This window comes from Eulemur rufifrons, chromosome 16 (assembly GCF_041146395.1).
Source record: "Eulemur rufifrons isolate Redbay chromosome 16, OSU_ERuf_1, whole genome shotgun sequence".
NCBI lineage: Eukaryota > Metazoa > Chordata > Mammalia > Primates > Lemuridae > Eulemur > Eulemur rufifrons.
In genome coordinates, this window is record NC_090998.1 from 15,282,964 (window position 1) to 15,297,107 (window position 14,144).

The following is a 14,144-nucleotide window of genomic DNA, read 5'->3' on the forward strand; positions in this document are numbered from 1 at the left end:
CTAAATATTAAGAATTATTGATATATGTTTGCCACTAAATTTAAATGTGATGTTTAAAACACTATAAAATTGGATTTTTGAAAGAGTTGTTCTTTAAAAGCTTCCACTAATTGACTATTTAAACATTTGCAAGTTCCATTAATATACATGGGCTTAAAAAAAATTTTTTTAAATACACATATTCAACTACATTTTAGGTCTCAAGCAAAATGTTTACACAGGAATTTGGCAGTGTTTAGCCTGTGGACTCAAAGCCAATAACAACCTAAGAAGACTAAACGTGGTTAATAAGCAAATTTTCATAGTACAACATTGCATAAACAATCCAAAGCAGTCAATATTTATAAGATAATCACAGAATTTGCATATAAGATTATGTTCAAAATTTTTTTTTATGAACTTGATATATTGTGTCTATGCATTCTCACATTCCTAACTGTTAATAGTCAATAGGCCTCTTCTTAGCTAACATGTGAGAGGGAAAATTATTCTCTTAAACACCATGACCTAAAGGAAGGAAATCCTTTAAATCCCCATCTCTGTAAGCAAGAAGACAGGAGGCAGGACCCTGTAGAGACAGGGCTACCACCAATTTCACCAAGGTTACAGTTTACTTGGAATACCAAATGGAAATTTTAAAAACTGTCAAAGGGCTTAATTGGACTACATGTTTCAAGGTCTACAAATACCCTTTATAATAATTATGCTTTTGAGAGGCCTCCTTAGCAAAGAAAATATTAAACTCAAACTTACCTACCCACACAATTCAGGCAAAACTCCTCTAAGTAATCGTCCAGGCAATACTGAGAGGACATTCCTCTGAGTTCACTTATGTGCCAAGCGACCTTTGGCGTAGCAAAAAAAAAAAAAAAAGGGTGGGACTCTAAGCTTCAGTTGGCATTGTAGTATAATGAACAAAATTTCTCCTTTGGTTTCTCTAGGGCGTTAACTAAGACTTCCTCTTCTTGTTAAGTAAGTAAACATAGCTACTACTATACTTCCAACTCTTGCCTAAGGTGGTAAAAAAAAGGTTTTAAATTGTGCCAATAATAATGGCTAGCACTGACTGAGAACTTACTTGTGGTCTAAATTAAGACTATATAGACAGACACCATTATCATTCATTGTAGACAGAATCTGAGCAATAGTGGTTAATAAGTAACTTATGGGAATTCCAAGCACAGCAATATGGTCAACTGAGCTAATGAAGACTTTACACTACCATACACTTAGAAAAGAAGAAAATATGTGTAACAAAATTAAATATATAGTTTTACTTGCAGTAAAGAAAATTCCCTGGTGCCAAACCAAAGCTGGAAACGATGGACAAAGTGGGAAGCACAAAAGCAATTTATTCCTGTGGCAACCAGGAATAATCAGTCTGTTCAGTGCTTAAGCCTAGATTGAAATTGGTCCTAACAGGATGCCCCTCAAGGAGAAAAGATCAGAAGAAAATGCTCCCTCAAGAAAGCAGAGCTGTACTAGATTTCTGGCCCTACTTTTCCTCAACACAGGGTACAACCTGCACATCTGTATATAGCAGTCTTGCTGCCCATGTTGGGACAGAAGAAGAGGCCTTGGCACACATAAGGTATAAAGTTGGTACCATAAAACCAGATCTGTCTTTAAAGGGCTGGAATCACAGTTAAAAAGGCAGTGGCATGGTGTGGGCAGGAGAAATTCACTCACTGTTTTAGTAAGGCTTATCTCTGAAAATCTGGGTGAGAGAGCAGGGGAAATACTACAACCAGAAATTAAAATCCTAAACCTATGACACAACAGTTTTGATGTCGGAATCTTATTTGTATGAGAATCTCCAAGATAAAAAATTAAGAATCCCCAAGCTAAGAAACTGGATCCTAGGTCAGTGAAATCCCAATAGTATCTGGAAAAAACAAACAGAAAACCATTTTAAAGCAATACTCCACAAACAAGGCCACATGGCATTCTTCAAGTAGAAAAACCAAAACAAAACAAAACCAAAAACAATCCCCAGTGAAGATAAGCTTATAAATTTAGAAATTATAAAATGTGTGGGAAAATGATTTACCGTGATTAAGCATTAACAGATATACCAAACATAAAACTTAGCACTCAACTAATTTTTTAATATGAAGACCCAAAAAAGCATTATTTAAATTATAAAGGACAGAAAACTGAAAAATCATCAGTAGGTTTTACAAAAACAAATAGTATTTATATAAAGTTATGCACATTTTTGGCATAGAGCACCCACAGTGTTCATCAGATTTCTGTAACTTAAAAAGGGAATAGCAACACTATAAATATAATTTTAAAAACATATTTAGAAAAGCAATAATCAATGCCAGAATTCAATTGTCTGGCAGAACCCCTTCCACATCAACTTATCTCTACTATCTCTCCAAGCTCCTGATCACTCTGCCCTGTAACTCCTCATTCCTGAAAATCCTGACCATTCCCCAGGCCATTCTTTACTATCTCCAGCATCGTTGCAAAAAAGATGGAGTGGAAACTGTGATGTGCCACCCACATGCCCTTTTAGGACTGAAGAATTGATTCTCCAGCTGCCATGGTGCAGCCAGCAGACAACCCTCAGCTATCAGCTCTTTTGAGAATGGCCTCAGCTGAAGAGTCTCCTATAAAATGTCATACTCTCTTCCCAGGGCAGCCCACATCCAAAGACTAGTTGACATGCAGAATATAAAGACTTGGGCCACTTTTCCCAACTGGTGACACTTTGAGCTCCCCACATGGTCAGATCTTATTTGAGACTACATGGCAGCCCAGCTTCCCCTTCTGCCCAATACTGGTTCTGTCCCTCAGTCCACAAGGGTTGATCCCAAGAGCACTTTCTAATAAACTTCCTGCACACTAATTTGCATCTCAAAGTCTGCTTTCTGGGGAAGCTAAACTGCAACAGAAGGGCATTAGGAAAAAATTGGAAGAGTCAGATACTTAAGGGTGTGAGAAGAGAAGAATATCAAAATCTTGAAACCAATGGGGAGAACAGCAGAAAATACTAATATGAGCTCTTTGGCGAGGAGATCAGTATTAAAGTAGCAGAAAAGAAATCCTCCAAAATGTACAAGATTCCAACCCAATATTTCAAGATATCACTGAACTTGAAAGCTGAAAGGGGCAGACTCCTGTCTTGGGACCATGGATCTGCCAAATGCCAAAAAATGCTGCTGCTCAGAAATAGATTCCTAATAATAAGTTAACAGGTACAATTAATGCCCTGCTGTTAAAGTAACAGAATTCTGATAGAATTTTGGTTTTTGCGTTATTAGTAAAGATGTTAATAAAGTCTTATGAAAGGCTAACCTGGTACAGGCTGGTATATGACTAATCATTCTCCAGAACACTAATAAAAAACTGCATGGACTGAGGGCCATCTATAATCATTCACATGCACACTCCGGACACCAATGATGTAGGACAAATCTAAGCAAGGCTCTCGGGTATTTGTTGATTCCCTCAGCTTTCTATGATAGGGCAGTTTACCAAAAGTAGCTACATGAAATATCATATATTTGGAATGTGACAGATTTGATTACTGCATATTTTTCCAAAGCTTATGAAGGAAGCTGGAAACTGTACACGCACATCTTTGCTGGTAACCTTGCCCTACATTCCCATGCTTGGTAACCACAAATATAGAGGCAGACAAGATAGGCTGCAGCATAACCTGTCAACTAAGATCATCAGATCCGAAACGACTTGAGCTCATTTACATAAATTGTTAGGACAATCAAGCAGAATCGATCAACAGTGTCACAATTCATTCATCTTAGAAATGTAAGTACAATTTCACTCTCAGTTCCTGTATCGGTCAACCCCAGTTCCTCATCTGTCCTTCATTCCTTCCTCTCACAAGATTCGCTATCTGCTTTGTCTTCTCGTAAACCAACTCTTTCTCCTGTCTAACTTTCCCACCCTTTTTAATGGGAGTAAGAAACGTACTACTATTAATAATATGAGAGAATGCAAAAGAAGTTTCTAGGAAAAAAACTATAAACTACATATTGTCAAATTTCAATTACTAACAAGCTAATCTAAATTCATATGAATAGAATGACCAATCAAATGCTTACCAACTTAAGAGATGTGAAATAATTCATATTTGGGGAGAGTAGTATCTACTACTAATATATCCTGGGCATACAAAAGGACAAACATACATGGCATGTAAATGAGAGGAAGAATCAATTTGTTAATATAAAAATAGATTAAATGAGTTGATATGGGTTTGGAGCTATTGTTTGGTTGTAGAAATTGAATTAAAGGTAGAAAACAAAAATATATATAAATGGGTATTTCTTTGGGTGAAGAAATACACACAGCAGGGCCAATATTATATGATCTTCATGAAGAGTGAGATCGAAATTAAATCAAATCTATAGATGGCATTAGTCTCTGATAAGATAGGGAAATATTGACTGGAGGAAGATGAACTATAAAATTATATAAAAGGGTATGTAAGTGAACAAAATGATAGTTTTGCTTTAAATTGGCAAAGTTTAGGAATACATTAAAGGAAATACCACACAAATGCATTTAATTATGGATTTTAAATGTCATTTTCAACCTAGAAGTCGTTGTACAATTCCAATAAGACATGAGCTTATTTGGCATTTTCAACGAAAAATACAACAATTCTTGAAAAAAAAATAGTGAAAACAAAAGAAATAGTGATTTCTCATTTCCACTCATGTCCTACAACCAAAGACAAGTAGTAAAGTACAAACACCTCAGCACTAGCAAACCAAAACCAAGTCTGCCACTTAATAGCTCTGTAGCCTTGGGTAAGTAACTTAACCTCTCAAAGCCTCCATTTCCTCACCTATAAAAAATAAGACCAATGAGTTCAATTTGTCAGGTCTCATTCAGATCAAATACTCTACAACATTTTCCTAATTCAAATTTAAAAGGAGAAAATCTACTTGATTTGATTTTTGCTAAAAAATAGTAATTAGCAGCTTTCCCTTTTCAACATGAAATGGTCAATTTTCATAAAAATTAAATAACCAAATAGTCAGAAAACCTAATGATGGATAAGGAAAAATTATCAGTCTCTATGATGCCATCTGTAAATTTACATCACAAATTATCAAATAACAAATTTTATAGGACTCTCCATTTCTGTTGAAAATTTCCCATTTAAATACAGACTCTGCTGAAACACAATAGGTACAAAGAATTTCTGAGAGGCAGGGAAAAGGAAAGCTTTTGGCATGTAGAACCATTATTTCTCATCATTATTAAGATTTCACTTAGATCTTCATTTCACTTGACTAAAATGGTGTTAGCATTCCATGTAATCGGCGTGGCGCTTGCATATCAAGAGTCTCATGCTCCACGGGAGCTAGCCGGGAGTCTTGGTGAACGCTTATCAAAAGCACTGACAGGATGGTCCTTGTAAAACAGCGTTTTTAAACTTAAAATGTCCTCCTCAAAACCTCTCCTTTCCACAGAATGTTAAACTCCAAAAGAGAGAGAGAGAGGACTACTTAGGCTTATTAAAATCATGAGGGTTTCTAGGTTGTTAAAATGCCATTTAGAAACAAAAAGGCATTTCATATAGAAGTATCAATCCTTCCTCCATTATTTTTACCTTAACTCTGTAATACAGTCATGAAATTCTCACATCAGCTAGATAATGAGACTTAACTTCTCCTACTTATAATCACTGGGAAGGAAGTGGGGAAAGAAGACAGGAAAGGTGCAAATCAGCAAGTACAAAAAAGAAGTTGTGAATGCTGATAAGGGATTATCTAAGCAAAAAATCATGAGAATGCCCAAGTTTAATTCCAAAGCATGTACCTATTGAAACATTGCAAGGAATTATCATATGTATGTATACTTTAACAAGCCAATACTGAGCGAGCAGCCTTGAAAAAGTAAATCAGGAAGCACTGCAATAAACAGAATGAAATGCCTGTTTTCAGAGTAGCAGTTTAGAAAAAGCTGTGTAAACAGTTGTTAAAATGATATAGTTTATGTCATCCTTTGAAACTAAAACCTGCAATTTAATTTGCACATCAAATGATCCTTGCAGCTTGTATGTTACCAATAAATAGGAGAGATAGAGGCGGCTTAAATCAAACAACCTGTGTTAGTGGCACAGAGGAGAACTGCAGTCTGAGAGAAGACATAACAGCAACACTTCAACATGATCTGAAGCTGAATGTCACAATGATACACTGATATTAAATTGCCAGAGGATGTATCAGTCAGTGGTTTAACTTCTTTGAATATCATTGAACTAGAGTTAGCCCTGGTAGTAGAATTTAGTTATGGCCCTTGGCTGAAAATTGTTAATATAGTGAAGGTTTACCCTTGTTTGGCCAAATATTAAGAATCAATTTCAAGTTTATTTTCAGTTGGTAAAATGTCAATTCTCCAGACCAATTCTCAATCTTTGCTTAGTTTGCAGTTTTAAGACCTTTTAGTGATAACTCCAATGCTCACATCTAATTCCCTTGTATTCTTGACATAGGGCTATGGAAAACAGATTAAAAAAACTATGTCAAGAGATGGCATATTATGATTGAAAGCCATGACTTTGAAATTTAAACCTTAATTTTTCCCCTGGTACTATAATTTAGTGTTACATTACCTTAAACAAATCATTAACACAGGTGATAGAACATAGTTGTAAAGAACTCGGGTTCATGTACAAAACAGTTTCAAATCCCAACTCCATTATTTACAGCTCTATGACTTTGGCCACATGACTTCACTAAGTCTGTTTGCTTATCTATGAAATGAAAATAAGAGTATCTTCTTCACAGAGATTGAGTGAAATAATGCATAGGGCCTGATTAACTATAAGTGATAAATGGTGGATTAAAAAAAAAATCACAATTTCTCTGAGTTTTCTCCTCTAAATAATTCAAATATTTTCTCCTTGCTAGATGGTGCTGAGAACTAAATGAGGGCACATATATTGTAACTCTTCCTTACTCCAGAGAGACTAAGCACATATTGATCAAACTACTGTTACAACCAGAGCATACTGTGAAAGAGGTTTATTGGCAGATCACACTCTGCAAATTGTTACAAATAATCACACACCTGGTGCTCATAAAATTGGTTGTTCCTTGAAAACAAATCTAATCATGTTATTTACCCAGTTGGAGCCCTTCGGTGTTGTCTGCATGCAGTTACAGTAAAATCAAAACCCCTACTGCCACCTAAAAGGCCTTTCGGGATCTGACCCCAGCCTCGCTTTCCAACTCTGTCTTTCTACTTCCTCCTCACTCTCTTTGCCCCAGCCTTGGACTCCCTTTGCCTGGAACTCCATTTCTCCATCCCTTAGCAATTCTCATCCTTTAAGCCTCAGCTTATGTATCACTTGCTCAGAGAAGCACACCCAGATATTTAAAGTACTGGCTAAGACTGCCCATCTCCCTACCAACCCCACCCCTCCGCATTACTCTCTCTATGAGAACATTTCTAATTTTCTTCTCACCACATACTACAACTGGTGATTTTGCATGTTACTTATTTTTGGCCTGTCTTTCCCATTAAAATATGTTTTTTGAGGGTAAGGGCTAGACTTTGTTATTTACCACTATATCCCCAGCACTTGGCACAATAGTTGGCACATAATAGGTAAATAATCAAAAATATGTCTATATATACTCAGAGTGAAAAGAATGCAAGAAAATGCTATCATTCAAACACAACAGAGGAACTCAAACATTTCCCATTCAAAATCCATAGAAAACCCACTATGTGCCTATGACAGATAGCCATACCCCATTCCTTACTCACAAAATTAAATCCAACACACACCAAGCAGATATTTTTAAATTGATAAAACCAAATAGATTTTTTTAAAACTCTAATAGCTTGTCTCCAAACTGCTTTCCTAGATGTACTAAGGTAAAGAAAGCAATATTGGAAAAACTATATAACACTCAGACTAAAAGAATGAGGTTTGTGGTATTAAACAAAAAACTAATCATCTGGAAGCAGCCAGTTCTATTAACCAACAGACACAAAAATCCATCTCCAAACCCTAGAGCAGCTCTCCAATTAGGAGGCACCACTCTACATCTCAGCATCAGTTTTTCTCCTTTGGAATAGTAAATTTTACTTTTCCTTTCCTATGGATAACAATCGTCTTAAAATTCTTAAAAGAATTTCCCTTAAAACTTAAAAGTAATAAAAGCACACCTGACTTCTATAAGTTTAAAGGAATGAGAAGCACTTGCATGATTTCTGTGCTTCGTTCAGCATCAAACATCAGACATTTGTCTTTTAGTTATAACTATTTCTCACTTAAAAGTAAATCCACGGCAGGAAATTGAAGATACAAAAACAAACTAAGAACAAAAATCATCAGTCATCCTACTGGCCAGGGATAACCTCTTTCATGTATATTTTTCTAGTGTTTTTTATACCCATACATACTTTTTTATTGAAAACGGGCTACTGTCTATATAGTTTTTTGTCTTTTTAACTTGAAGTATCTTGATACATCACAATAAAAAATATCATACTATGAATAGTTTCTCATTAAAATTTCCTATAGCCTCATTTTAAAATATTATCCAAAAAACTTTATGTAACTAATCTTTCTTTGAGCAGTTACATCAGCAGTCCCCAACCTTTTTGGCACCAGGGATGGGTTTTATAGAAGACAATTTTTCCACGGGGGAGTGTGGGGGAGGGTTTCAGATGATTCAAGCACATTACCTTTATTACATCTGCAGCTGCTCCCCAGCGTCAGCATCACCACCTCAGCTCCACCTCAGAGCATCGGGTATTAGATTCTCATAAGGAGCGCGCAACCTAGATCCCTCGCATACACAGTTTACAGTAGGGTTCACGCTCCTATGAGAATCTAATGCCACTGATCTGACAGGAGCGGATCTCAGGTAGTGATGGGAGAGCTGGGGAGCAGCTGTAAATAGGGATGAAACTTGCTGCTCACCTCCTGCTGTGCGGCCCGGGTTCCTAACAGGCCAAGGACCAGTATCAGTCTGTGGCCTGGGGTTTGAGGACAACAGAGTTACACTGTTTCTAATATTTCTTTATCTGAAAATCTACTGTCCTTGAACCAAAATCTTTATGTGCATTCCGGAATATTATCTTAGTGTAAATTCTAAAGAAGGAACTACTGTGTGAAAGGGTACATCCACCTCTAACATTACTGATAATGCTGTCAATATTATCCTCCAGAGATGTTATACTGATTTACTATCTGTCTTAGTCCGTTTGGGCTGCTATAGCAAAAAGGCCTTATGCTGGGTAATTTATAAGAAACAGAAATTTATTTCTCATAGTTATGGAAGCTGACAAATCTAAGGTCAAAACACCAGTAGATTCAGTGTCTGGTGAGAACCCACTTTCTGCTTCAAAGATGGTACCTTCTAGCCACGGCCACATGGAAGAAGGGTCAAACAGCTCCCTTCCACCCCTTTTATAAAGTCACTAATCCCACTCATGAGGGCTGTGTTCTCCTGACTCAAACACCTTCAAAATGCCCCACCTTTTAATAACCATCCCATTGGAGATTAGGTTCCAACATATGAATGGGTGGGGAGGGGGGCAGATATATTCACACCACAGCACACCCTCACCAGTAGTTTATAAGATTTTTTTCTGTTGTCTCACATTCTCACCACAACTACTGGATATCAGTTGTTTTAAAAAATCTTTTCCAATCTGAAAAAAAATTACCTATTTATTAGCTTAGCAGTGATGTTAATCTCTCTTTAAAACCATTCCTCTTTTCAACATTTTCTGATTTTTTCACTTTTTTTTCCTTTCAGATCAATAGGAATCATTTGTTAGCTGTCAGCAAGGATTTTAAATTGTGTGTGCATATATGTAAAAGACATAAATATGCATAAGATCTTACCTCAAAACCAAAAGAGACATACATCTTGGATTTACATTTTCAGTGTCAAGTTCTAACTTTAAAACATAATGTAGGCCGGGCGCGGTGGCTCACTCCTGTAATCCTAGCACTCTGGGAGGCTGAGGAGGGTGGATTGTTTGAGCTCAGGAGTTCCAGACCAGCCTGAGCAAGAGCGAAACCCCGTCTCTACTAAAAATAGAAAGAAATTATCTGGCCAACTAAAATATATATAGAAAAAGTTAGCCGGGCATGGTGGCACATCCCTGTAGTCCCAGCTACTCGGGAGGCTGAGGCAGGAAGATTGCTTGAGCCCAGGAGTTTGAGGTTGCTGTGAGCTAGGCTGACGCTATGGCACTCTAGCCCAGACAAGAGTGAGACTCTGTCTCAAAAATAAATAAATAAATAAATAATAATGTAGACTTATTCTATATCAATACTTTTTTTTTTAAAGTAGTATATTAGGTCTTTCTGTATTTTTAATAACATGACTAAGTTAAAAAACACATCAGTTTATGTTTTCACAAATTTAATGCAAATGGTAATTCTTTCTATAGACCTCTCTAGATTATTCTAATTATACTGAATCCAAATTCCAAAATGCCTTTTTGCCCAACTCCCAAGTAAAGTCATTTCACATTTAAGAGGATGAAGTTTGCACATTAACCTAACCTTTCCAATCCCAAAGAGGGTACAACTTAATTTTCACTCGAAATGCAGAATTAAGTTTTAAGATAACAAATAGGTTGACTATACTAGTACAAAAGCAGCATCATTTCATTTATATAAGGACATCTGTTGTTACTCTTTATTTCTTACTGACTTTGAGTATTCTAGTATTCATTGACTTAACAAAGAAGTTCTGACTTCTTAATATGAAATCAAAATATCACCTGAGTTAGTCAATTAATCCTAAGGCTTATGAACTTTCAGAATTTGATGTCAATATTCAATCCTCATCTCAGACTACCAGAATAAATTGTGCACTTTATGTATAAGGTATATTTCAAATATCACCAAAAAGTGCCCATTAATGGACTTCAACATGAGGTAAATGTAAGACTTAGATCCAGAGAAGACAATAAGCTAGCTTTCCTGAATATGAATAGATTTTTACCAAAGTTCTCTGTATCTTTAAGCAATGTAGAAATTAACTCAAATTAGCTATAAATCTATTTAAAAATTTAACTTCTATGGTATAATAAGTACATATTAAATAGCCACTTTGCACAGATTTTAAGTAGATTTCTACATGAATCTTTCAGAAAAACATACAGTAGATATATGCATAACTCCCACACAAATTCTATTGGTATTGGTCCATTTTGTAAGGGGGTCTGTTTATAGACATCTTAGTATCTTCAAGTTTAGATACTGCTTTATTTTAAAACCTATCAATCTTCAAATTTGTTTTCTCCAAAAAATTAAAATAGCATATAATGCATGAAAATAATGAGACTGAAATTCACTTCACTTTCTGTCATTTTGATTCATTTGATGACATAAAATTCAACATCAACAGATCACTCATTCTTAGGTATTCTGTTAGGGAATATTAAAGAAAATCCACATTCTTTACTTCAAGGCAAATACTATTTTGCATTCCATTTTAGGATACCACTAGTCCATGGATCCATGTCAATAAATCAGGATAAGCCAACAGATCTAATACTTACCTGCTAGATATCTAAACCAATTTCTACTCATTTACGGAGACTATCAAAAATTTCAGCAGCAACATACTTTATTTCATACCACTAACTTTGCATCATCTGAAATCACTCTTGGAGATGTCAAGAAAAACTGTGTATGTGTTTGTGTGTGTATATGTGCGGGCACAGACATTTTATAGTTTATGCAGCATTTTGCTTATGTTATTCTTAATTCTCATACTTTTGTCACCTTATCAGAAATTACATAATAGGGTAACACAATGGCTCTTAGTCATATGGTGATTCATTCATCATGCAATACCAACTTTGGACATCAGACCTGTAAAGATCTCATTACAACAGCCCTGATTCAGCACCATCAAAGAGCAGAGAAATGAAAATATATGAATGAGGGAAAAATATGAACTTTTAAAAATTCACAAGCTCTGTCAGTAAACAAGTATTATACATTTATTAGATGTGTGTCTCTTAAGCATTTGTTGAAATTTGTCTCCCATCAACAGGCTGATTGGTTCACAAATAAGACATAGAATTTGGCCTTTAGGTTAATCTGTATTATAAATACAGATCTATACGCACATAATAAAAGCATGCAAGAAACAAATGTATATATTGAGTGACATAAACACTGAACAAAAGCATAAATCTAATAAAGTCATATGTAAATATAAACAAAAGATCAGAAGACTTTAATATGATGGCTAGTGAGGAACCAGTCATAAAAACTGAATAAACAGAAAGATTTTAGGAAGCAAATTGCCACTTCTCTTCCAGTAAGGATAGAAAAAAGCTTTGTGGGGAGCTGATGTCTGAGGATTGTTTCACAACAGAAATTAAAGAGCTGATAAAGCAAGAAGGATTGTGTCCTCTTTTCATATGAAGGACTTGCAGTCATTGAGGAACAAACAACACAGGGAGGAAAACAGCAAGAAACAAGAGGAATAACTACATTGTCAAGAATGACAGAGTGATGGGATTTGGGGAAAGGGCTGAGAATTTCATACTCATCTGTGGGATATAAAATTCATTCCCTATGGTTGGCAGGGAAGAAAATCTTAAAAACAAATTCCTGAAGAAGGTAGCACTGGCCCAGTAAAGTTCAAATATCTGTCAAAGTCCAGGTAAAAGAACTACAAAAAAAATTCTGTAGTGATACATGCCAGGTAGTCATGAAAAATAGTCAAGAGAGAAGGGTCAGTTTTGTCAAAAGCTTGATATCTAAGTGGTGACAGCAAAGAATGAAGTTACACACATATACACTCACACAGAATGCTTTCTTGCAGAGACATTAGTGATACAGTGGGCATTCCTCAAAATAGTGAGATGGCAAAAAGAGGCAGATTCTGAAGTGACAATCTATAGCTTTTTTTTTTTTAATTTAGTGTGAGCTGGTAATTAGTTATCTTGCCCCTGCTTTGTCTCCTAAAAGAATGAATAAATATTTACTAAGTGCCTACTATGTAGTATGTACTATATCAGGTATACATGCAATCATATAGTCATCCTAAAAGAAGAAATGATTATTCCAGTGTCATTAACGATATAGAAGGAAAGAAGAGAGATGAAAATCTCTCTAACTCAAACTAATTAAATAGAAAGCCATTTTGATTACTGAGAGTTATGGGTTAGAAGAGACATATAACCAGAACTGGACTAACTTAAACTTTGTTGCATATGACTACTTAGATTTAAATTGTTAAAAAGGTAAGAATGACTATAATTCTCAGGTGCTATTTTTTCAGGGTTGGGAATTCACTAACTCTCTTAAATCATCTTTCCACTCAGGAAATTTTATTAATTTGTTTAGACAAATCTAGATTATGCACAAGTAACTGCAGTTTTAGCATTTAAATTTTTCACAAAGCCTGGGCACCTGGGGTTCTGATTGTTTCCCTGATGGGTTTAATACTACCTTTACATCTAGGACTTTACATAGCTGGATTTGCTTTTGGAACAATGACCCCAAGTAGTTAACTCTCATTATATCCCCAAGTAGGTTTGACCATTTAGCATGTAGTATACGAGTATATCTTCAAATCGACAACTCATTTTATTATCACAAGTTCATTGTTTTACTTGTGTTCATTCCTCCTCATTCTTGTGTTATATTTTAAACTGACCTGAAACACCTTACCATTTCTTTTAATGTTTGTAGATAGATTTAATTTAGGACAACTGAGCCATTCCTACAGTTTATATAAATATAGTAAAGCAAAGTATTTGAAATGCTGACTCACTAAAATAAAGAATAAATAGGCTGGGTGTGGTGGGTCATGCCTGTAATCCTAGCACTCGAGGATGCCAAGGTGGGAGGATGGCTTGAGGTCACGAGTTCAAGACCAGCCTCAGCAAGAGAGAGACCCCGTCTCTACTAAAAACAGAAAGAAATTCGCTGGACAACTAAAAAAATAGAAAAAATTAGCGGGGCTTAGTGGCGCATGCCTATAGTCCCAGCTACTTGGGAGGCTGAGGCAGGAGGATCCCTTGAGCCCAGGAGTTTGAGGTTGCTGTGAGCTATGATGATGCCATGGCACTCTAGCCTGGGCAACAGAGCAAGACTCTGTCTCAAAAAAAAAAAAGAATAAATAAGTCTAGTTTCCTTTATCAAATGCTTTTAT

The 14,144-nt window shown here is 35.8% G+C and overlaps 1 protein-coding gene across 8 annotated transcripts in view; it reads right to left on the reverse strand.

Annotated features, from left to right (window-relative positions):
* EPS8 (EGFR pathway substrate 8, signaling adaptor) overlaps positions 1-14,144 on the reverse strand; it is a 159,565-nt gene that overhangs the window by 95,356 nt on the left and 50,065 nt on the right. Inside the window, exon 1 of one of the 8 annotated variants that reach the window (XM_069491657.1) lies at positions 758-803. The exons of 6 other annotated variants lie outside the window; for them this stretch is intronic. The gene's annotated coding sequence lies outside the window, so the exon portion shown is untranslated. Of the gene's footprint in view, positions 1-753; positions 804-14,144 lie in introns of those variants that run through there. One more of the 8 variants, XM_069491656.1, reaches the window with a different exon arrangement.